The 12,817-nt window shown below is 44.2% G+C and overlaps 1 pseudogene; it reads right to left on the bottom strand.

Annotated features, from left to right (window-relative positions):
- Positions 1-1,964: 1,964 nt before the first annotated feature.
- Positions 1,965-12,817, bottom strand: part of LOC101559401 (serine/arginine-rich splicing factor 12-like) — a 77,225-nt pseudogene continuing 66,372 nt past the window's right edge.

The following is a 12,817-nucleotide window of genomic DNA, read 5'->3' as shown; positions in this document are numbered from 1 at the left end:
AGTGAGCCGAAGAGAGTTTGGGAGCTGGGAAGATGGCAAGGCAGCAGCTTGATCTGAACGCCCGAAGGATGCCAGGAGTGAACACCGCCTCCTCCCAGCCCCTGAGCCCTAGCCGGGAAATCCTCTGGATCTCTGTGTGCTTCGCATTACATAATTTATGCATTCCTAAAGAGAGAGGGAGAATTAAGCCTCATCAGGTTCTGCTGATTTGCATTTTAATTTTGGATTTTCTGCCCTGATGAAAATGAAAAGCTAGTGCTGTGAAAGTTCCTATCTCTTTTTGAGCTTTAATAATTCACTGCTAGGTCTGGTGTGAAGCACTGTGGACTCTCTTGCTTAGACATCACCACCCTCTCCGTGAAGCAGGTAGGTTACTGTCCCCTTTTTTCACAGTAGGAAATGGAAATGCAGTGTGGCAGAGCAACTTTGGCGTGCACGGTCCTTAAGACTGTCAGCAGTCAGCTCTGAACTCCTCTGACTTGGACAGATCTATCTCCTAAGGCTTCCAGAAACTTGCACCATAGCAGATATTTAAGCTGTGTATTGGGAAAGAAACCTTTTACACTGAACATAAAAGCAAAGTTACAAAAATCGAAGATCACATCAAATTTGTGGTTCCGCTCTAAAAGCAGCAGAGAGGAATCTCCAGGGGGTTTATTCCTGGATTCTCCTGCAGTAGGCTGTACAGGTGGGCTGTTTGTCTTCTTTATTAGTTTTGTTTGTTTTGAGCCACACCCAGCGATGTTCGGGGGGTCACTCCTGGCACTGCACTCAGAAATCACACCTGACAGTGCTCAGAGGACCCAGGGGATGCCAGGGATCAAATCTGGGTCAGTGGCCTGCAAGGCAAGCGCCCAACCTGCTGTAAGATTGCTCAGGCCCCATGTTTGTCTTCTTTTAGATGAAGAATGTGGCGTGGGTCCTAGAACCCATCGTCAATCAAGGGTGGGTTTGTTTGGGTTTTTTTTTTATCTTATGCCAAGTTTAGAGCCCAGAAAAGTAAGGTGTACAGGCCTTTCCCCAGAGATAGACCCCTGTTCAGTGAGACACAGGTGGTGAGGTACGAATCACATCCCTGACCAGCCCCAGAGGAAGGAAGACAACCACAGCAACGCTTCAGGACTCAGCGCTCCTCTCCTCCAGGTAGGGCATTTCACGCACCTGTAGGCTCATCCCAGGTGTCCTGAGAAGCAGAGGACAGCCACTCCCCTGCAGCCTGCTGTGCGCACTCATTAATTACTGGCTAGGAGTTGAGCACCTCTGGGCTTTCAGCCAAGCGTGCCTTCAGATTTTTTTTTCTCTCTGCAAGTTCCAAAAACCAGATGCCACTTTTATGGTGAAGTCTAATTTCTGTGGAATCTAGCGCCTGTGTCATGTTCATATTCAAGATACCCGCCTTCCTGTTGAATCCTCTGCACTCCTGTGACTCACCGTCAGGTTATGAAAGGCACCACGCCTTGCTGATCCTGCCCGCACAGCGTGTAAGTGCAAAGGGCATGTTCGTGTCTCCGACTTTGGAAAGACGCTTCCATGAAGCTAGTTAATAATAGACACAATAAGAGATTTGTCTAGCAAAACAATTAAAGAACAGATTCAAATTTTTAAGCTCCATGTGTATTTCTCCCACACCCCCACCCACCATAAATATAAATGTATGAAATCTTTAGCATTTTTATAGCATGAGACATAGCTGGAAAATTCAAAGGATAGCTTGTGTCTAATTCAGTCTTTGTAGCTTCAAACATTTAAAAGTGAAACCTAGGTATTACTGGGTGTTAATAAAGCAAAAATGAACCAATGTTCTCCTTTTTGCCCTGGTGGAAGTGGGACAGTGGAAAATTTCAAATAATTTCCCAGCATTCATCATATTCGGTGTTACCATAAAAAATGTTTATAACATCTGTATTTCAGAGTTCTTATGCCAGGATCTTCCTTCATCTTTCTCATCGAACAGATTACTAGTTTCATCTTGATTTCCTTCCTGAGCTAGTCTGTTTTTGAGGTGACCTTGATTGTGACTTTCCTGTTGACTTGGACTTTTTTTTTGTGAGGACTTGGACCTTGAATGCCCTCTAGAACCAGAATTTCTCCTTGGAGTACTTGACTGCCTTGCTGAGGTAGACCGCCTTGGAAGCGATTTGGAGCAAGACTTAGGCTGTAGGAAAATGACGTGTGCTGAGACTCTGTAAGACTATCAGACCGCCTCCAATTTCTTCCCCACGAAGAGCTTCTGCTTCGAGTTCTCCCCTGGCTGGGACTTCTTGATCTTTTATGATCACTCGGAGAACAAGGCTGACATTCTTTCGATTTTATCTGACCCGGTGTTTTGCAATCCCCCTGTGCAAACTATTTCAGTCTGCCAGCCACATACCCACTTTCTGTTGAGGTTATAAAGAGCATCTTCAGCATATCGAACATCTTCAAATTGAACATAAGCAATTCCTCTAGGGCAGCAGGTGTAGAAGTCAAGTGGAATAGTAGAATAATATAAAATATTTCATCCACATAATATAAAATATTTCATGCACAATGAAGCAACATTGTGCCCTGTGTAGTCCATGGTGCTTAAGGAAAAAAAGGGGGGGTCTTCTGGGTGTTTATGTGATAGCTCTTGTATTTCTCATGTAGGCACTGCTGCCACTTTTCTGCCTTGAGTGCTGATGTGAAGCCTGGCACTGCAGCAGCCTTCTTGCAGCTGTGAGGCAATATGCATACTAGTAACCAGCCACTCATAGGCTAAGGATGACAGAGAAAAATTATGGGATCCTGGATAGGGTCAAGAATGACCCTACTGCCTTTGTTACCTACCCGGAAACTCTTGGAAATTGACATCCACTACATTTGTTTAAATCACTACTAACGTATCTTGGATGCCTGCTGCCAAAAGCAGAAGTAGTTTTTATAATCCTACATCTTCATTTTTTCCCTAAGTCCTCAGAGGTGAACATAGCTCTTAAATTCAAAGATAATTAGACAGATTTACTTAATTTTAGGTCTATGCTTTGAGGATCTAAATAATTTACTGCATTCGTTACAATCATATATAAATACGTGAGTTAAAATGTGAAGAATCCCTGTTAATAATAATTACACATTGATAATAATTACAAGTTGTTGCTGGATCAGGATGAAGGGCATATATAGTATATTTATATATACCACATACACGTACATACTCCATAGTATGTATGTATATATAGTGTGCAAATACACGATTTATGGAGTTCCACCTTTTAGATGGCAAAAGTCACTAAGTCTGACCACTCCAGAGCTGGCAGGGTTTAAGGAATGATATCTCTATGCCACCGCTGCCCACAAGCACTTTTCCACATCTCTTCACCCTGTAGACGAACCTGTGCTGTGCTAAGAGAATCTTAACATGTACATTCGAGGGGTCTGTACTAGAACGTGTGCTGTAGAACTTCAGAAAAATTGAGATTTAATTGACATATACTAGTTTTACGTACAGCAGAAGCCAATACGGGCATATAGCATGGGAAGCTGGCATATGTCACCACAGATCTGCAGGTTTTTAAAGGTATACTCTTAGCAGCTTCCAGATACACAGTATCAGCCAGAATGGCCAAAGCATACACTACTTCCCCAGCACATTATTGAAGGTTGTTGCCTTTTAATCCCCATTTACTCTCATCCCACCCTACCATTCTGCCTCTGGCAACCCCCCCCCATCTGTTTTTCCTTGCTTTAGGCCGTGTTCTTGAGCTTCCCCCTATTATCAGTCAGAGAGTACAGCCATTAAAGCACTTACCTTGCATGTTAATTCGCCCCAGTTAACCGCTGGCACTGCAAATGTTTCCCCAAGCACCACCACGAATCACTCCTGATCACCTTCAGGTGTGGCCCCCCAAACCGAACCAAATAAGTTTAGGCATATTAGAGCATGCGCTATTGATCTGACTTCTTTCACTTGGCATAATAATGCCCATCTCAAATAGTCCTCATTTTTGTTGATGCAAGTGGGAAGATTTCACTCTTAGGTAGAATCAAGTCCTGTGAACGGGGAAGGATACATATATATTACTGAGATAGAACTTTTCTTTTATACTCCTGTATGATAGTGAGAAACTAGAGATAACTTAGGTGTCCATCAATAAGTGAATGGATAAAATTTTGTGAGACATGAAACTAGGGAGCTGGTACAGGGCTATGGCTTGGGTTCAAATCCCAACACCATACGATCCCCAAAGAACTGCCAACTATGTATACATACAACCTTGGAGGCCCACAGGCATCACCAAGTCCTATGGGTCCCCAGCAATGCAGGGCCTGAACAACTTTGACTGACTATTGCTGGGAGTGGCCTCCAGGTCCTCTGAGAACCTCTTTAGAGGTCCCCCCATAATTGTGAGGCATCATTAATATATTAAAGAGGAAGGGAGCCTGAAGAGGGTGCAGAAGTTAAGTCATTTGTCTTCCACACAACCAGCCCCAGTCAATTCCTAGCACTGCATATGGTCCCCTGAGCACCAACAAGAATCAGTCTGTGGCACACATTCAAAAGAACAAAAGCAACCAGTGCTGGCGTGGATGTGGGGAAAAAGGGATGCGCTTTCACTGTTGTGGGAATGCTGATTGATCCAGCTTTTCTGGAAAACAATATGGACAGTTCTTCAAAAATTAGAAATTGAGCTTCCATATAACCCCGCAATACCACTTCTGGGAATATATCCCGAGGATACAAAAAAGCACAGTAGAAATAACATCTGTACCTATATGTTCATTGCAACACTGTTCACAATACCCAAATTTGGAAACAACCCAAGTGCCCTAGAACAGATGACTGGTTAAAGAAACTTTGATACATCTACACAATGGAATACTATGCAGCTGTTAGGAGAGGTGAAGTCATGAAATTTGCTTATAAATGAATAGACATGGGGAGTCTCGTGCTAAGTGAAATGAGTCAGAAAAGAGAGGGACAGAGAAGGACTGCACTCATTTGTGGAGTATAGAATAACATCACATGAGGCTGACACCCACGGACAGTAGATACAAGGACCAGGAGGATTGCCCCATAGCTGGAAGACTGCTTCATGAGCGGAGGGGAGAAGGCAGATGTAATAGAGAAGGGATCACTAAGAAAATGAATCAGGATGGGAGATGCGTGCCAAAAGTAGATAATGGACCAAACATGATGACCTCTCAGTGTCTGTGTTGCAAGCCATAATGCCCAAAAGTAGAGAGAGAGTATGGGGTATTTTGTCTGCCATGGAGGCAAGGGGAGGGTGGGAAAGGGGGACTATATCCAGGATATTGGTGGTGTGGAATGTGCACTGGTGGAGGGATGGGTGCTTGATCATTGTGTGATTGTAACCCAAACATGAAAGCTTGTAACTCTCACAGTGATTCAATAAAATTTTTTTAAAAAAAGGGAATCAGTCTGGAGCACAAAGCCAGGAGTAAACCCCTGAACACACTAGGTGTGGCCCCAAAAACAGAAAATTCAAAAGGTCTATACAACATTCACCAACTCAGAAATGAATTTTCTGTAAATAACAATTCATACTAACTGGCTTAAACAAATAGGACATTTATCTTATTTCTCGGGCTGGAGCGATAGCACAGTGGGTAGGGCGTTTGCCTTGCACTCGGCCCACCCAGGTTTGATTCCTCCGCCCCTCTCGGAGAGCCCGGCAAGCTACCAAGAGTATCCCGCTCATACGGCAGAGCCTGGCAAGCTCCCCATGGCATATTCAATATGCCAAAAACAGTAACAACAAGTCTCACAATGGAGACATTACTGGTGCCCGCTCGAGCAAATCAATGAGCAACGGGATGACAGTGATACAGTGATCTTATTTCCCACAGTAGAAGTGCTGATGTGCAGTCAAGGACCCTGAACTATCTGCATAGTTTGTTGAGGGACCCAGTTTCCTGTGTTCAGAGTTACTTCATGGTTCAAGGTGGCTCTTGAATGGAGAGCCAGCTGTCATTGCCGTTTCAGCACTAAGGCAAAAATGCCTTCTAGTGAAGTCAGCTCCCTTTCAGTTAGGTAAATACTCCTGCATGCTGTTAAATGGGAAAAGCTTATCAAAGCCAGACTCATGACTTTTATCAGTGCACCTCTGGATCTTGCATAAGACAGAGTATATTGACCACTAAAGCTTGTGAAAAGATATATATGCATGAAAATAGATAAATGAATTGTATAGCCATTTAGATCCAAAAAGAAAAAATGGGAAAATATTTTTCACAATGTAATGTATGAGAGAAGATTGTGTCCCTAATTTTACTGAAAATGTCCATGTGTGCATTGTAAAAAAATACTTAAATATACTGATCTAGCAAGTGATTTTCTAAATCTGTGGTGAAATTGCCGATTTTTAGTAACTCCTTCGTACTTTCACATGTTTTCTAAATGCCTGTAGTGACCTTTTTCTAATTAAAAAGACAAATTTTAAAAATGAATAGCTCTGCATTAAGTTTAAAACTTCTTCATTGAATAGGAAAATTGATAAAACTAAAATGGGGATGGGGAAGCATTTGCAAATAATTTATCTGATAAAGGGTTAATACAAACCAATGAGAAAAAAACTACACAATATAACAGTAAAAATAAAGTCTGAGAAATGAGCAGAAATATTTCACAGTGGTCCATCACTTGCCTTAAACATGGCCAACCCGTGGGTTCAATTCCCAGCATCCCATACGGATCCCTGAGCACCAACAGGAGTTTTTTTTTTTTTGAGGACAGAGCCAGGATTTACCCCTGAGCATCTTTAGGTGTTCCCCTCCCACCCACACAAAAAGAAAGGACTAGAAGATAAGAATACACATCCCCCCATAAAGATATACAAATTAAAAGGTATAAGAAAAAATACTCAACATCCAGAAATGCACATCAACCCACCATGGGATATCACCTCTTACCTGTTCGAATGACATATAAAAAAAGCAAGTGATGAGAACAAGCCAGAAAGAGCCTCACTGACTCTGTAGGAATGCAGACGGAAACAGGTATGGAAAATGGGTTTTGTGAAAAGTTAAAAATAGTCCAACTACCACATAGTGTGGGGTTGCCACATCTAGGTGTTTATCCTGAGAAAACAAACAGTAGCTCAAATGTATATGCACTTCTCTGCTCATTGCAAAATAATTTAGAGTAGCCACATAATGGAAACAACCCTCACTGTCCACTGATAGCCGGATGAGTCATGGAATTGTGGAGCATATTTGAACATTGGAACATTCCCCATAAGACAGAAGCCTTGTCTCCTGCACCAGAGTGGATAACCCCCAGGGCATGGGGCACCATAAAATAAATCCTACCGAGGAAGACAATACATAACATTTATCTGTACTGTCTTTAAAGAGGTGTTTGAGAGACAAAATCATGCATTTTGGGGACAAAGTGAATGGAACTTGAGGCAAAATATACTCAGTGAAATATAAAAGGAAGTGAAAAACAATCCAGAATGGTTTCACTCAACTGTGGAATATAAATAAAGGAAATAAATCATCAAAACAGCAAAGCTAACTCCTAGAATTTGAGAGAGTCGTGGCTACCCACGGAGAAAGGAGAAAGTGACGGGAGGAGGGCAGGGGGACCCTTGGGGGGGATGGTTACCACTGGAACTTGAGGCTGGGTATAAGGGATCCTGTACACACATAGCTTTAATTCTGAAATTCTGAGCTGCTAGGAAGCAGTGACAAGTTCATTCAAAAGATGGTAAATAAGTTGAGGGAAGTATAAGCACAAAAGTGTATAAATCTGTAACTGTAAAAAAAAAAGATGGTAAATAAGCAATCAGGACTAATAGTTTGATAAAATAATTCTTTCAGGGGCCAGAGAGATAGTACATTGGGTAGGACACTTGCCTAGCATGTGGCTGACCAGGTTCAGTCCCCGGCATCCCATATGGACCCCAAGCACCACCAGAAGTAATTCTTGAGTACAGAACCAGGAGTAACCCCTGAGAATTACCAGGTGTGGCCCAAAAAAATAATTTAAAAATGTAATTAAGTGATATGACTGAGAGCTCCTTAAAAATGCATATTTGCTTTAAAAGAAACCATTTGAAATCAAGTTGATAGATACAGACTGGTCTTTGCCAAAGTAGAGATGGGGGCATAGATTAGAGTCAAGGTATAAATTACCACTTACAAAAATAATCCTGAGAATGTCGCATAGAGGCATGGTTAATGGAGATGTGAGGGAAAACTTATAGGGAAGGATCCAGCATAGAAGATAGATGTTAACCATATTTCCTGAGATTATTTTGCAGCACATACAAATGACAGTCACTTCAGTATATACACATTACCTATATGAAACTCATAGGCAGTGGCAATTATACTTCAATTTAAAAACAAACCTAAAAGAAAACAAGTCAGCATAAAAATCTGTTGGAAAAATATGCACGCAGACTCTGATCAAAAGACTACCTCTACAGCCTTTGGACCCTGCTGTGGAGCGAGCCTGATGGAAGAGCCCAAGGAAGCGCCCTTGGACTCCAAACAGCCCACTGAACTAATTCCGGCATGGGACCAGAGACCCCACGGTGCGCTGAAACAGTGGGAACCGGGCATCCCCCAATTCTTTTAACCTCTCTCTCTCTCCACTCCTCCCTCCTGAGCACAGCGCAGGATTCGCGGTTTTCCTGAGCGCAAAATGGAGACGCCGAGCCTCTCTCTAGGCTTCTCCATCTTATGAGCACCATAAAAGGGTAAAAGTTTGTAGTGATGTTATTTCTGGTTGTACTTTCCCTGGACTTTATACAGAAACCCATAACCCCGCGGCCGTGGCCGCGCGACCTAATGTCATCTTAGCATCAGCAATATGTAATATGTCCCTTTTTAATGGGTCGGACTTTTGTGGGAGATCCTAACAAGAATAGTAAGTCTGTTGCTGAAATATTGAAGGCAATCAAAACTGTAGCCATCTCTCTAGACTGAACTAAGCTATATCCCCACGCCAGCTGAGAAGAAATTTTCTTCTTTCTCGGGAAGAAACGCGGCGTGTCGTCAACTACAGTGTGATGTCCATTAAGCAAACAGACCTGGTGGCGTGGGAATGGGATATAAGGGGAAAAATTATGTACATGGAACAGTGGGACGCTGGTGGAATCTCGAGCCGGAGCCGATACCAGCGCAAGCCCTTCGGTTCCAGAAACTGCTTGCAGACACTCTACTAGTCTATCAACTAAGCCAGAGCCCCACGCCTGCCGATGACGTGAAATAACCATCCTTTTCGTTTTTTTTTCCCTTGTCAGGCAGCGTGGCGATTACTAAACAGGCATGAACTCGGTGGCGCGGGGCAAGGGGGAAAAAGAAAAGTTATGTAACAAACAGCGGGACTTAATATCTCTATATTCTTAGCAGTGGAGAACTATCAAATGCCTCCTTGGCAATAGGACTGCTCTCCTTTTTGGGGGGAAACCCCAACAACGGTAGTGAGTTGTGTGTTGAAACATGGAATGTAATCGAGATAAGGCATAAATGAAGTGAAACTTATCATGTACAAGGGTGGGGACTGGGGAGGTGGGAGGGGGCGGCAGATATACTGGGGGGGTTGGTGATGGAAGATGGGCACTGGTGAAGGGAAGGGTGTTTGAGAATTGTATAACCGACATAATCCTGAGAACTATGTAACCCTCCACATGGTGATTCAATAAAATTAAAAAAAAAAAAAGACTACCTCTACAACCTTTGAGAACATCAGTCACTGCAGTAAAGCAGCAGCTGCAAACTTCTGTTACATTCCTTCGTGTAGACAAAGAACTAGCACTGTAGCACTGTCCTCCCATTGTTCATCGATTTGCTCGAGCGGGCGCCAGTAACATCTCCATTGTGAGACTTGTTGTTACTGTTTTTGACAAAGAACTAAAAGAGAAATATTTTTAAAAAACAAAACACATTTACTGTTATGTCCCAGAACATCAGAGAGCTAAGGAATCAGCACTTAAGCAGGGACACTAGAGGTCACCATCCAAGTCAAGGAGAGGCCTCGGGACAAATGAACCACCCTGTTTGCTTTCACCTTGATCTAGGATCTCCAACTTCCCAAACTGTGGAAAATAACATTCGTGGTTTAAATCACCAGGCCCAGGGTACTTTGTTACAGAAGACCTTGCAGATGGCTAGTTTGGGTGTGGGACAGAGGACTGGGCCACATCTTGAGATGCCTAGGGTTTATGCTTGGCTCTGTGGTCACTTCTGGGAGTTGCTGGGAGACCACTGGTGGTACTGGGATTTGAACCAGGATTAATTACTAGCATTGCATGGAGGGCAAGTGTATGACTGTGATGGCTGATTTTTATGTCAACTTGACTAGGCTACAGTGCCCAGTTGTTTGATCCAATACCCATGTTGCTGCTAAGGTATTTTTCAGATGAGAGGAACACATAAATGAATAGACTTGGTGGGGACACAAGGAGGAGACCCCACCGTGCCAGTAGAAAGCAAGCCTTCCCTAAAACGCCCGGGTCCCCTGAAGAGGAAGAAGTTCTGACACAGCACTCCAGCACTCCACAACCAACATCGCCAGACGTTCCAGCCCACCTGCCTGGCACGTATCGCAGCCACGAATTGCCAACCCCTCTGTGAATTTGTAATCACATGAGCCAGTTCTTAAAATACGGTACATTTTAAAAATCCATAGATGCTTGCAAATAGTGACATTAAGTGAAACCTAACCAAAGAAGGCCTCAAACATGACTATTACTCAACATGTGGGGGGGGGCTTTGTTCCTCATCAATGTTAGGAAAACAAAAAAATGCTGTTAGTGAGATGACAGCATTTTCTCTTCCTCTCCCCTCTCTCTGCCCCTCCTTTCCTCTTCTCTTCCTGCTCTACACACACACACACACACACACACATACACACACACACACGCTACAGGCTTGGACATAGTGACTAAGAACTGATCATTCCATGTACTTGTTGCTTTTTGCTCTTGGTTTTATGTGTAACATGTTTACATATTTCAAAATTTGTGAATGGAAAGGATGGTTCAGTACTTGCATCCAAGTGAAATAATTCATCAGTGGGCCCCGTTCCTTCTTATGTTTTCAAGATGACATGGAGCTTTGCCGGGAGGCGGGGGGAGTGATGGGGTAACAGCCCGGAAGAATGAAGGCCAGCACCCTCCCATAGGACTTACTCTACACCCACAGTGTGCTGACAGCCAGTAAATTCCAGCAGAGTGAACAATGAGGGCTGTAATTGAGCTGGCTTTGTGAGAGGCATCCTGCACTTGCCTTTTGATCCTGCCTAATCTTGTTCTACCCTGTACGTTGACTGCCTCCCTCCTTTCTTCAGAAATGGCAGTTTTTCTTTCGACTCAGTTAAGTACATAAACGCAGCAGCGCTAATCCAGCAGCCAAGGGGAAGGTGGGGGAAAGGTGTTTGCCAAGGAGAAACAAAGGAGGGAAACATGAAAGAGGCAAATGGGGCGTGGAGGAATGTCCCCAGGCTCACCTGGAAGCAGCAGTGTGTAGGTGTCCTGTGAGGCTGGGGACGGAAGAGAGCTGAGTGACCCGGGGACTGCAGGCAAGCAAACTCCCCAGCAATGGGTTTTCTTGTCACCTTGCTCTGGAAAAATCACTGCCCGGATTCCTGCAGGAACGGGCTGTTGGAGACAAACTAGAGGCCCCTCAGCTCCCAGAAACAGTACAGGCCAGGTGTGGGGTGAGCAAATGGAGGAGCCCCCAAACTCTTTGGGTGGGAGGGAGGGAGTCCTGCCATCTGTCATTAAAGAAGCAGCACCTTTGGGCGGCTGTGGGAACCCACACGGAAACACACCAGCCACGTGTGGCTTCTGAGCCCTTGAATTATATTGCTAGTGAGGCTGAGCAGCCGAACTTGAAGTTTGATGTCATAAAATGGAATTAACCACATGTGGCCCAGGGCTGCCACATCGGCCCGGTCCAGCCTTGTGGCTTCAGAACACACCCGTGGGTCTCCGATCCTCTTACTCCTAGGAGCTCTGATTATGATTAATCACAGTCCTTACAATTCTCGTGACAGAACTCAAACTCCCGCCCCTCTTCCGATTTCTTTCATTCCAAAGGTGGCAATTTTTTTTTTATTCCCTTTTCATTTGATGTCTGGTCAGTTTAGAAGAATAGCTACGAGGAAGGTTTTAAGTAGGAGAAGTTAGCATTGGTCAAAACGGTGAAGAGAGAATTTGTGTTCAGTTGATTAAAAATGGGATGTTCTTACAATGTCCCGGGAGTTAGAATTTGAAACCAGGGCAGCAGACTGTTGAGCAAGATAATGACTTGGCACTTGGCTCCCAGCGCGAATGCATGCCCACAGCTCCATTAGCTTTCGTTAGGGAGAAAATAGGCGCTGGTGGTAACTGCCAGGGCTTCCGGGGAGGGGGGGGGAGCACTCTGCCCCTCCCTTCCTGACGACTTTAGAAGGCACCCGGCCCAGATGGGCTTCTGCTGTTTTGGATACATAGCTCAGGGGGGGAAGGTGGGGTTCCTTTGCGGAAAGAGATTAGAACTTTATAAAGCAAACATATCTCAAGGGAAGAAAAGGCAGTTCCAAGAGTTGGTCACAAGTGTCGTGTCAGTTCTTGTTGATGTGGGGCTACAGTCACCGATGCTCAGGGTTTATTCCTGGCTCTGTGCTCATGGATCGCTGAAGATGAAATCTGGGGGCTGGAGAGATAGCACAGCGGGTAGGGCGTTTGCCTTGCACGCGGCCGACCCGGGTTCAAATCCCAGCATCCCATATGGTCCCCTGAGCACGGCCAGGGGTAATTCCTGAGTACAGAGCCAGGAGTAACCCCTGTGCGTTGCCAGGTGTGACCCAAAAAGCAAAAAAAAAAAAAAAAAAAAAAGATGA

This window comes from Sorex araneus, chromosome 1, assembly GCF_027595985.1.
Source record: "Sorex araneus isolate mSorAra2 chromosome 1, mSorAra2.pri, whole genome shotgun sequence".
NCBI lineage: Eukaryota > Metazoa > Chordata > Mammalia > Eulipotyphla > Soricidae > Sorex > Sorex araneus.
Note: the sequence above shows the minus strand (reverse complement) of the source record. Positions and strands in the feature narration are given on the sequence as shown.